Raw genomic sequence first — 12,951 nt, 5'->3', positions numbered from 1 at the left:
CAGGAAACCACTTTTGCACTTGTATTAGTGTGGAAAAACCACTTTTCGTACTTGTGTTAGTGTTGAAAAACCACTTTTCGCACTTGTGTTGGTGCAGGAAACCACTTTTGCACTTGTATTAGTGTGGAAAAAACACTTTTCGCACTTGTGTTAGTGTTGAAAAACCACTTTTTGCACTTGTGATAGTATTGAAAAACCACTTTTCGCACTTGTGTTGGTGCTGAAAAACCACTTTTCGCACTTGTGTTGGTGCAGGAATCCACTTTTGCACTTGTATTCGTGTGGAAAAAACCACTTTTCGCACTTGTGATAGTGTTGAAAAACCACTTTTTGCACTTGTGTTAGTGTTGAAAAACCACTTTTCGCACTTGTGTTGGTGCAGGAAACCACTTTTGCACTTGTATTAGTGTGGAAAAAACACTTTTGCACTCGTGTTAGTGTTGAAAAACCACTTTTCGCACTTGTGTTAGTGAAGGAAACCACTTTTCGCACTTGTGTTAGTGTTGAAAACCCACTTTTCGCACTTGTGTTCGTGTTGAAAAACCACTTTTCGCACTTGTGTTGGTGCAGGAAACCACTTTTCGCACTTGTGTTAGTGTTGAAAAACCACTTTTCGCCCTTGTGCTGGTGTTGAAAAACCACTTTTCGCACTTGTGTTAGTGTGGAAAAACCACTTTTCGCACTTGTGTTAGTGTTGAAAAACCACTTTTCGCACTTGTGTTAGTGTTGAAAAACCACTTTTCGCACTTGTGTTGGTGTTGAAAAACCACTTTTCGCACTTGTGTTAGTGTGGAATAACCACTTTTCGCACTTGTGTTAGTGTTGAAAAACCACTTTTCGCACTTGTGTTAGTGTTGAAAAACCACTTTTCGCACTTGTGTTGGTGAAGGAAACCACTTTTCGCACTTGTGTTAGTGTTGAAAAACCACTTTTCGCACTTGTGTTAGTATTTAAAAACCACTTTTCGCACTTGTGTTGGTGCAGGAAACCACTTTTGCACTTGTATTAGTGTGGAAAAAACACTTTTTGCACTTGTGATAGTGTTGAAAAACCACTTTTCGCACTTGTGTTGGTGCAGGAAACCACTTTTGCACTTGTATTAGTGTGGAAAAACCACTTTTCGCACTTGTGTTAGTGTTGAAAAAACACTTTTTGCACTTGTGATAGTGTTGAAAAACCACTTTTCGCACTTGTGTTACTGTTGAAAAACCACTTTTCGCACTTGTGTTAGTGTTGAAAAACTACTTTTCGCACTTGTGTTGGTGCAGGAAACCACTTTTGCACTTGTATAAGTGTGGAAAAACCACTTTTCGCACTTGTGTTAGTGTTGAAAAACCACTTTTCGCACTTGTGTTAGTGTTGAAAAACCACTTTTCGCACCTGTGTTGGTGCAGGAAACCACTTTTCGCACTTGTGTTATTGTTGAAAAACCACTTTTCGCACTTGTTTTGGTGTTGAAAAACCACTTTTCGCACTTGTGTTAGTGTGGAAAAACCACTTTTCGCACTTGTGTTAGTGTGGCAAAACCTCTTTTCGCACTTGTGTTAGTGTGGAAAAACCACTTTTCGCACTTGTGTTTGTGTTGAAAAACCACTTTTCGCACTTGTGTTAGTGTTGAAAACCCACTTTTCGCACTTGTGTTGGTGTTGAAAAACCCCTTTTTGCACTTGTGTTAGTGTGGAAAAACCACTTTTCGCACTTGTGTTAGTGTTGAAAAACCACTTTTCGCACTTGTGTTAGTGTTGAAAAACCACTTTTCGCACTTGTGTTGGTGAAGCAAACCACTTTTCGAACTTGTGTTAGTGTTGAAAAACCACTTTTCGCACTTGTGTTAGTGTTGAAAAACCACTTTTTGCACTTGTGTTGGTGCAGGAAACCACTTTTGCACTTGTATTAGTGTGGGAAAAACACTTTTTGCACTTGTGATAGTGTTGAAAAACCACTTTTCGCACTTGTGTTAGTGTTGAAAAACCACTTTTCCCACTTGTGTTGGTGCAGGAAACCACTTTTGCACTTGTATTAGTGTGGAAAAACCACTTTTCGTACTTGTGTTAGTGTTGAAAAACCACTTTTCGCACTTGTGTTGGTGCAGGAAACCACTTTTGCACTTGTATTAGTGTGGAAAAAACACTTTTCGCACTTGTGTTAGTGTTGAAAAACCACTTTTTGCACTTGTGTTAGTGTTGAAAAACCACTTTTCGCACTTGTGTTGGTGCAGGAAACCACTTTTGCACTTGTATTAGTGTGGAAAAAACACTTTTGCACTTGTGTTAGTGAAGGAAACCACTTTTTGCACTTGTGTTAGTGTTGAAAACCCACTTTTCGCACTTGTGTTGGTGCAGGAAACCACTTTTCGCACTTGTGTTAGTGTTGAAAAACCACTTTTCGCACTTGTGTTGGTGTTGAAAAACCACTTTTCGCACTTGTGTTGGTGTTGAAAAACCACTTTTCGCACTTGTGTTAGTGTGGAAAAACCACTTTTCGCACTTGTGTTAGTGTTGAAAAACCACTTTTCGCACTTGTATTAGTGTTGAAAAACCACTTTTCGCACTTGTGTTGGTGTTGAAAAACCACTTTTCGCACTTGTGTTATTGTGGAATTAACCACTTTTCGCACTTGTGTTAGTGTTGAAAAACCACTTTTCGCACTTGTGTTAGTGTTGAAAAACCACTTTTCGCACTTGTGTTGGTGAAGGAAACCACTTTTCGCACTTGTGTTAGTGTTGAAAAACCACTTTTTGCATTTGTGTTAGTGTTGAAAAACCACTTTTCGCACTTGTGTTGGTGCAGGAAACCACTTTTGCACTTGTATTAGTGTGGAAAAAACACTTTTTGCACTTGTGATAGTGTTGAAAAACCACTTTTCGCACTTGTGTTAGTGTTGAAAAACCACTTTTCGCACTTGTGTTGGTGCAGGAAACCACTTTTGCACTTGTATTAGTGTGGAAAAACCACTTTTCGCACTTGTGTTAGTGTTGAAAAAACACTTTTTGCACTTGTGATAGTGTTGAAAAACCACTTTTCGCACTTGTGTTAGTGTTGAAAAACCACTTTTCGCACTTGTGTTAGTGTTGAAAAACCACTTTTCGCACTTGTGTTGGTGCAGGAAACCACTTTTGCACTTGTATAAGTGTGGAAAAACCACTTTTCGCACTTGTGTTAGTGTTGAAAAACCACTTTTCGCACTTGTGTTAGTGTTGAAAAACCACTTTTCGCACCTGTGTTATTGTTCAAAAACCACTTTTCGCACTTGTGTTGGTGTTGAAAAACCACTTTTCGCACTTGTGTTAGTGTGGAAAAACCACTTTTCGCACTTGTGTTAGTGTGGAAAAACCACTTTTCGCACTTGTGTTAGTGTGGAAAAACCACTTTTTGCACTTGTGTTAGTGTTGAAAAACCACTTTTCGCACTTGTGTTAGTGTTGAAAACCCACTTTTCGCACTTGTGTTGGTGTTGAAAAACCCCTTTTCGCACTTGTGTTAGTGTGGAAAAACCACTTTTCGCACTTGTGTTAGTGTTGAAAAACCACTTTTCGCACTTGTGTTAGTGTTGAAAAACCACTTTTCGCACTTGTGTTGGTGAAGGAAACCACTTTTCGCACTTGTGTTAGTGTTGAAAAACCACTTTTCGCACTTGTGTTAGTGTTGAAAAACCACTTTTTGCACTTGTGTTGGTGCAGGAAACCACCTTTGCACTTGTATTAGTGTGGAAAAAACACTTTTTGCACTTGTGATAGTGTTGAAAAACCACTTTTTGCACTTGTGTTAGTGTTGAAAAACCACTTTTCGCACTTGTGTTGGTGCAGGAAACCACTTTTGCACTTGCATTAGTGTGGAAAAACCACTTTTTGCACTTGTGATAGTGTTGAAAAACCACTTTTCGCACTTGTGTTAGTGTTGAAAAACCACTTTTCGCACTGGTGTTGGTGAAGGAAACCACTTTTCTCACTTGTGTTAGTGTTGAAAACCCACTTTTCGCACTTGTGTTGGTGCAGGAAACCACTTTTGCACTTGTATTAGGGTGGAAAAAACACTTTTTGCACTTGTGTTAGTGTTGAAAAACCACTTTTCGCACTAGTGTTAATGTTGAAAACCCACTTTTCGCACTGGTGTTGGTGAAGGAAACCACTTTTAGCACTTGTGTTTGTGTTGAAAAACCACTTTTCGCACTTGTGTTGGTGCAGGAAACCACTTTTGCACTTGTATTAGGGTGGAAAAAACACTTTTTGCACTTGTGTTAGTGTTGAAAAACCACTTTTCGCACTTGTGTTAGTGAAGGAAACCACTTTTCGCACTTGTGTTAGTGTTGAAAACCCACTTTTCGCACTTGTGTTAGTGTGGAAAAACCACTTTTCGCACTTGTGTTAGTGTTGAAAACCACTTTTTGCACTTGTGTTGGTGCAGGAAACCACTTTTTCACTTGTATTAGTGTGGAAAAAACACTTTTTGCACTTGTGATAGTGTTGAAAAACCACTTTTTGCACTTGTGTTCGTGTTGAAAAACCACTTTTCGAACTTGTGTTGGTGCAGGAAACCACTTTTGCACTTGTATTAGTGTGGAAAAACCACTTTTCGCACTTGTGTTAGTGTTGAAAAAACACTTTTTGCACTTGTGATAGTGTTGAAAAACCACTTTTCGCACTTGTGTTAGTGTTGAAAAACCACTTTTCGCACTTGTGTTAGTGTTGAAAAACCACTTTTCGCACTTGTGTTGGTGCAGGAAACCACTTTTGCACTTGTATTAGTGAAGGAAACCACTTTTGCACTTGTATTAGTGTGGAAAAATCCACTTTTCGCACTTGTGTTAGTGTTGAAAATCCACTTTTTGCACTTGTGTTGGTGCAGGAAACCACTTTTGCACTTGTATTAGTGTGGAAAAACCACTTTTCGCACTTGTGTTAGTGTTGAAAAACCACTTTCGTACTTGTGTTAGTGTTGAAAAACCACTTTTCGCACTTGTGTTAGTGAAGGAAACCACTTTTCGCACTTGTGTTAGTGTTGAAAACCCACTTTTCGCACTTGTGTTAGTGTTGAAAAAGCACTTTTCGCACTTGTGTTGGTGCAGGAAACCACTTTTCGCACGAGTGTTAGTGTTGAAAAACCACTTTTCGCACTTGTGTTGGTGTTGAAAAACCACTTTTCGCACTTGTGTTAGTGTGGAAAAACCACTTTTCGCACTTGTGTTAGTGTGGAAAAACCACTTTTCGCACTTGTGTTAGTGTTGAAAAACCACTTTTCGCACTTGTGTTAGTGTTGAAAAACCACTTTTCGCACTTGTGTTGGTGTTGAAAAACCACTTTTCGCACTTGTGTTAGTGTGGAAAAACCACTTTTCGCACTTGTGTTAGTGTTGAAAAACCACTTTTCGCACTTGTGTTAGTATTGAAAAACCAATTTTCACACTTGTGTTGGTGAAGGAAACCACTTTTCGCACTTGTGTTAGTGTTGAAAAACCACTTTTCGCACTTGTGTTAGTGCTGAAAAACCACTTTTCGCTCTTGTGTTGGTGCAGGAAACCACTTTTGCACTTGTATTAGTGTGGAAAAAACACTTTTTGCACTTGTGATAGTGTTGAAAAACCACTTTTTGCACTTGTGTTAGTGTTGAAAAACCACTTTTCGCACTTGTGTTGGTGCAGGAAACCACTTTTGCACTTGTATTAGTGTGGAAAAAACACTTTTTACACTTGTGATAGTGTTGAAAAACCACTTTTCGCACTTGTGTTAGGGTTGAAAATCCACTTTTCGCACTTTTGTTGGTGCAGGAAACCACTTTTGCACTTGTATTAGTGTGGAAAAACCACTTTTCGCACTTGTGTTAGTGTTGAAAAACCACTTTTCGCACTTGTGTTAGTGTTGAAAAACCACTTTTCGCACTTGTGTTAGTGTTGAAAAACTACTTTTCGCACTTGTGTTAGTGTTGAAAAAACATTTTTCGCACTTGTGTTGGTGCAGGAAACCACTTTTGCACTTGTATTAGTGAAGGAAACCACTTTTGCACTTGTGTTAGTGTTGAAAAACCACTTTTCGCACTTGTGTTAGTGTTGAAAAACTACTTTTCGCACTTGTGTTAGTGTTGAAAAACCATTTTTCGCACTGGTGTTGGTGAAGGAAACCACTTTTCGCACTTGTGTTAGTGTTGAAAACCCACTTTTCGCACTTGTGTTGGTGCAGGAAACCACTTTTGCACTTGTATTAGGGTGGAAAAAACACTTTTTGCACTTGTGTTAGTGTTGAAAAACCACTTTTCGCACTAGTGTTAATGTTGAAAAACCATTTTTCGCACTGGTGTTGGTGAAGGAAACCAATTTTAGCACTTGTGTTTGTGTTGAAAAACCACTTTTCGCACTTGTGTTGGTGCAGGAAACCACTTTTGCATTTGTATTAGGGTGGAAAAAACACTTTTTGCACTTGTGTTAGTGTTGAAAAACCACTTTTCGCACTTGTGTTAGTGAAGGAAACCACTTTTCGCACTTGTGTTAGTGTTGAAAACCCACTTTTCGCACTTGTGTTAGTGTGGAAAAACCACTTTTCGCACTTGTGTTAGTGTTGAAAACCACTTTTTGCACTTGTGTTGGTGCAGGAAACCACTTTTTCACTTGTATTAGTGTGGAAAAAACACTTTTTGCACTTGTGATAGTGTTGAAAAACCACTTTTTGCACTTGTGTTCGTGTTGAAAAACCACTTTTCGCACTTGTGTTGGTGCAGGAAACCACTTTTGCACTTGTATTAGTGTGGAAAAACCACTTTTCGCACTTGTGTTAGTGTTGAAAAAACACTTTTTGCACTTGTGATAGTGTTGAAAAACCACTTTTCGCACTTGTGTTAGTGTTGAAAAACCACTTTTCGCACTTGTGTTAGTGTTGAAAAACCACTTTTCGCACTTGTGTTGGTGCAGGAAACCACTTTTGCACTTGTATTAGTGAAGGAAACCACTTTTGCACTTGTATTAGTGTGGAAAAACCCACTTTTCGCACTTGTGTTAGTGTTGAAAATCCACTTTTTGCACTTGTGTTGGTGCAGGAAACCACTTTTGCACTTGTATTAGTGTGGAAAAACCACTTTTCGCACTTGTGTTAGTGTTGAAAAACCACTTTCGTACTTGTGTTAGTGTTGAAAAACCACTTTTCGCACTTGTGTTAGTGAAGGAAACCACTTTTCGCACTTGTGTTAGTGTTGAAAACCCACTTTTCGCACTTGTGTAAGTGTTGAAAAAGCACTTTTCGCACTTGTGTTGGTGCAGGAAACCACTTTTCGCACTAGTGTTAGTGTTGAAAAACCACTTTTCGCACTTGTGTTGGTGTTGAAAAACCACTTTTCGCACTTGTGTTAGTGTGGAAAAACCACTTTTCGCACTTGTGTTAGTGTTGAAAAACCACTTTTCGCACTTGTGTTAGTGTTGAAAAACCACTTTTCGCACTTGTGTTAGTGTGGAAAAACAACTTTTCGCACTTGTGTTAGTGTTGAAAAACCACTTTTTGCACTTGTGTTAGTGTTGAAAAACCACTTTTCGCACTTGTGTTGGTGTTGAAAAACCACTTTTCGCACTTGTGTTAGTGTGGAAAAACCACTTTTCGCACTTGTGTTAGTGTTGAAAAACCACTTTTCGCACTTGTGTTAGTGTTGAAAAACCAATTTTCACACTTGTGTTGGTGAAGGAAACCACTTTTCGCACTTGTGTTAGTGTTGAAAAACCACTTTTCGCACTTGTGTTAGTGCTGAAAAACCACTTTTCGCACTTGTGTTGGTGCAGGAAACCACTTTTGCACTTGTATTAGTGTGGAAAAAACACTTTTTGCACTTGTGATAGTGTTGAAAAACCACTTTTTGCACTTGTGTTAGTGTTGAAAAACCACTTTTCGCACTTGTGTTGGTGCAGGAAACCACTTTTGCACTTGTATTAGTGTGGAGAAAACACTTTTTACACTTGTGATAGTGTTGAAAAACCACTTTTCGCACTTGTGTTAGGGTTGAAAATCCACTTTTCGCACTTTTGTTGGTGCAGGAAACCACTTTTGCACTTGTATTAGTGTGGAAAAACCACTTTTCGCACTTGTGTTAGTGTTGAAAAACCACTTTTCGCACTTGTGTTAGTGTTGAAAAACCACTTTTCGCACTTGTGTTAGTGTTGAAAAACTACTTTTCGCACTTGTGTTGGTGTTGAAAAACCATTTTTTGCACTTGTGTTGGTGCAGGAAACCACTTTTGCACTTGTATTAGTGAAGGAAACCACTTTTGCACTTGTATTAGTGTGGAAAAACCCACTTTTCGCACTTGTGTTAGTGTTGAAAATCCACTTTTCGCACTTGTGTTGCAGGAAACCACTTTTGCACTTGTATTAGTGTGGAAAAACCACTTTTCGCACTTGTGTTAGTGTTGAAAAACCACTTTTCGCACTTGTGTTAGTGTTGAAAAACCACTTTTTGCACCTGTGTTAGTGTTGAAAATCCACTTTTCGCACTTGTGTTGGTGCAGGAAACCACTTTTGCACTTGTATTAGTGTGGAAAAACCACTTTTCGCACTTGTGTTGGTGCAGGAAACCACTTTTGCACTTGTAATAGTGTGGAAAATCCACTTTTCGCACTTGTGTTGGTGCAGGAAACCACTTTTGCACTTGTATTAGTGTGGAAAAACCACTTTTTGCACTTGTGATAGTGTTGAAAAACCACTTTTCGCACTTGTGTTAGTGTAGAAAAACCACTTTTCGCACTTGTGTTAGTGTTGAAAATCCACTTTTTGCACTTGTGTTGGTGCAGGAAACCACTTTTGCACTTGTATTAGTGTGGAAAAACCACTTTTTGAAAGAGTGGTTCTCCGTACCAACCATTGGCCCTCTTACACTCTATGCGGTTTTAAGAACCAAATTCCCATTGACCAAACTGTGGTGCTTCCTCAATTTGGGGTCTCACTCCCCCGGTTCAACTCCCTGTGCCCTTGCACAATTTCAGGACTGGGGCGTGTGGCTCTCCCAGCAGGTCTACCCACCTGCACACCTCCACCACTGTAGTTGCCTCCGAGCTTACCTGCTCCTCACCTAACCTATCTAATTGGGGAAGGCCCCTCCTGGCTCTGTCAACCCTCGGTGCCCTCTGGCACTGGGCTACCCGGGTCCGTCCTCCGGATCCTCGGGCCCCATCCACAACAACTCTACCGGCTCCCAGAGCCCACCTGCGGCCTCACCTGGCCGACATCCTCACAGTGGTGGAGTGCTCAACCAACTACACATACTAACAGGCCATACTAACAGGCCCAGCCATTTCCACGTCACTAATGCACCCATCCAAACTCCAATTCTTCCACCACGCACCACAGATGCCAATATCCAACCACAATTTACCTATACCCTCTACCTAACTCTTAGACTACCCTCCTCGGGTATTCGTGATGGGGGTCCATTCTTCCCCCATTCACACCTTCGCACCATCCACTCCACTCCACAGTTTCCACCACACTCACTCCACGACCATCCATTCCATACTCCATATATTCCACACTCCATGTATTCCACACAACCATTCTCCATACCTCCTGTAGTTGCACACCTGTGCAATCACACCTGGTGCCACCTGCACCCTCTTTCCTCCCTGGACCATTTGGTCAACACAACACACATCACCATCACTCACTCATACACTGCTCCATACACCTGTTCAGTTGCACACCTGTGCAATCTCAATTGTTCCTCACTCACTGCTCCATACACTTCCATGCTCAATACACTTTCGATTCTCACACACACGGCATCATCTCATCTAACTACTCCCCTCTGGAACTTGCTCGATCGATCCGCGTGAGGCTTCGCATCCAACAAAGCGTGCCCCGTGCACAGCTCCGCATCCAACAAAGCGTGCCACCCAGTCGCCCCTTTAAACTATTGCGCTCCCTCGTCATTATCATCCAAACTAATCTACCTGCGTCCCCACCACAGGTATCATTGTCACTACCTAACCTTACCGTTACCTATTGTCAATCTCGAGGTCCCTACACACTATATCCTAACCCTCCCGGGCTAGTTTTCACTGCCAACCCCATAACTAGTGCTCCTTTGCCCCCGCTGTGAGGGATGGCAGAGTTGCCATCCCATCACATTGTGTATCTCTCACTACCAATTTGGCACATCAAATTTCAGCCAATTAAAAATTTGCCAATCCTTTGCCAATCCCATTCACTTTTCTAAATTTCGGATCAAAAACACTATCATCATCACCGTTCATTAAACTTGAGCCTCGGTGCGTCGTTACATTGTCAAAGCCCGGCTTCGCACAGCCGAGCAATGAACGCGGGTGGTTTGGTCGCCTGCAGGTTGAATCCGTCCGGCTTTCGGTTCAAGGGAGGTGGTTTGGTCGGGCCGAGATTCCACACACCATCTCGGCACGGCACCTTGCGGTCCCGGGCCCGATGGCTCAATCTCGCCCGGTCGGAACAGGGGCCCCCGCCAGGGGGCACCGTCCGCTTCCTCCTCCTCGCCCTTGAACCGGACCGGTCGCCTCGCCCGACAAGGCCCGGACTCGACCGTGCGGGGCGGGGCCAGGCCCGAATCGTGCGCGACGCTCCGAAGCAGGGCGACGCAGCATCGATCCGCGTGAGGCTTCGCATCCAACAAAGCGTGCCCCGTGCACAGCTCCGCATCCAACAAAGCGTGCCACGCACCGAGCGCCCGCTATCCGTCGCCCTAACTGCTAACCCGGTCAACGTCGATGCTTCACTTGCATGCTCACACCACGCGACCCGTTTCACACTCACAAAGCCCGGCGTTCCAACGCCGTCCGTACATTCCACACACTCCGTCCATTCCACCAACGCACTCCCTGTTACACACCACACCTCCCGCGCACCTTCTTGCGCACTCTCCTCACTCGGTACGTACTCCGTACCACTCACCATGGGCGTGCACTCTTGCATCCACCCACTCACGTGCTCCGATGGGCTCTCCCACACTCACGCCACCACCAACTCACTCTCTGTGTCACACTCCGTACACCCCAACGTGCATTCTCGCTCGCACTCGGTTTCACACTCGTGCTCCGATGTGCTCTCTCGCACTCGCGCCACCATCAACTCACTCTCTGTGTCACACTCCATACACCCCGACGTGCATTCTCGCTCGCACTCGGTTTCACACTCGCGCTCCGATGTGCTCTCTCGCACTCGCGCCACTACCAACTCACTCTCTGTGTCACACTCCGTACACCCCGACGTGCATTCTCGCTCACACTCGGTTTCACACTCGCGCTTCGAAACACGCTCATTCCCCGATGCACACTTTTTTCCACAAGCGCGCCATTTCCACTCACACGGGACCCTTCACCAACGCCCGGATGCTTCCTCGATCCCCAAGCACGCGAAAATTCTTTTGTCGTCAAACATCCTCCTGCAAAATCTCCCCGCACATTACACAGCACGACTCACCTGGGGGATTCTCTTCTCCACGCGCACCTGCAAATCTTTATAAGGATTAGCAAGTACGGCATCAGGATGTGCATTCAGACTTTGAGCAATTTCCATTCCTTCCTCCGACTGTTGCTCTTCTACGTCTGTCGTTTCTACAATTTCAATTATACCCACTATTGTTTTTTCTTTACTCACCTCAACGACCGTTGGCTTTAATAAAATTTTCTCTCCTACCTCAGCGGTCGCCGGCTGCCCCATACCCCGGGTCGCGATCTCTATACCCGTCATTGTACCCGCGCTTTCCTCCACTCCGCCCAACCAGTGCTTCTCGACCCGCGTTACCTCCTCGTGCACCCCTGGGACCTGCTCGCCCAACCTGCGGTCTCTGTCCCTCTCCGCTTCCCTTACTTCATATGCGACTCTGTCCCTTGCCATTTCCTCAGTTATTTCTTTAATTTGGTTTCTGGTACCCCTTGCTTCGTCCCTCATTGCCCCCATTTGGCCCCCCATTGCTTCAATTTGGCCCCCCAATCGCTCACTATCAGCCCTCGCTTCGTCCCTCATTCGCTCACTATCAGCCCTCGCTTCGTCCCTCATTCGCTCACTATCAGCCCTCGCTCTGTCTTCCATTTCTTTCATTTCCCTGCTTCTTTTTTCGTTGTCGCACTTCGACTCTGCCATGTATTCGCTGAACTGTGCCATGAACTGCTGCATGTCAAATGGCTGCATGTTAAAGCCCGCTGGTACAGCAGGCTCGGCTACCATGCGCTTGTGCGAGGCGCCATTTTGCGCCTCTCCAACCACGTGTGCGAGGGCGCCATTTTGTGCACCTGAAACTTCCTCAACCACATCATCATTTCTCTCCTCCATTTCTTCCCTTTGGTCCTGGGTTACCCCTAACCCCTCTTCTATTTTCCCCACCGGCATCTCGTCGCCTTGACCATCCATGGCACGATTTTTTTAATTTAGGATTTTATAAAACAAAATTTCGGCCCACTCGTAATTTGAGCGCGCTAAGCGCTTCAGGTCCGTATCTCGCTCCCGACACCAAATGTTACGGAACCCGACATCGGCCTATGGTTCCCCTTCGAGGGGGGATTAGTCCCCTCGTTTTTTACTGACCGACGTGGTCCCTGAAGCTGCACCGCGACCTCCGGAAAGGCCGGTGAGCAGCTTCGTTCGCGACCGCGGATAAGATGGTAATTTGCCGAGCGGATGGCAGCCGCGGCCTGAACCATTAACAAAGACTAGACCCGATTCTCAAACGTTGGCCAAATCGTCCACAGGTATTCAATTGGGAAAAGACAAAGACGACGGATGTGAAGAAGAAGAAGACAACAAGGGTTTGCAATACGACTATAATTTATTACTATTATTTACACAATGACAGGAACCAAGGAGAAGGAAGGATAATAAAGTAAAAACAGAAGAAATCAAGGAGACACAGTGCAACTTCTAGCTTATACAGACTTACTTATTACCCAGGACAGAACACACAAAACAAACTCACGTACACAAAAGGATGGAAGGACAGGAATCGTTTGGAGGGATGAGCAGGTGGA

Source organism: Myxine glutinosa, chromosome 8, assembly GCF_964187855.1.
Source record: "Myxine glutinosa chromosome 8, kmMyxGlut1.1, whole genome shotgun sequence".
In the NCBI taxonomy this organism is placed as follows: domain Eukaryota; kingdom Metazoa; phylum Chordata; class Myxini; order Myxiniformes; family Myxinidae; genus Myxine; species Myxine glutinosa.
This window is presented reverse-complemented; position numbering follows the sequence as displayed.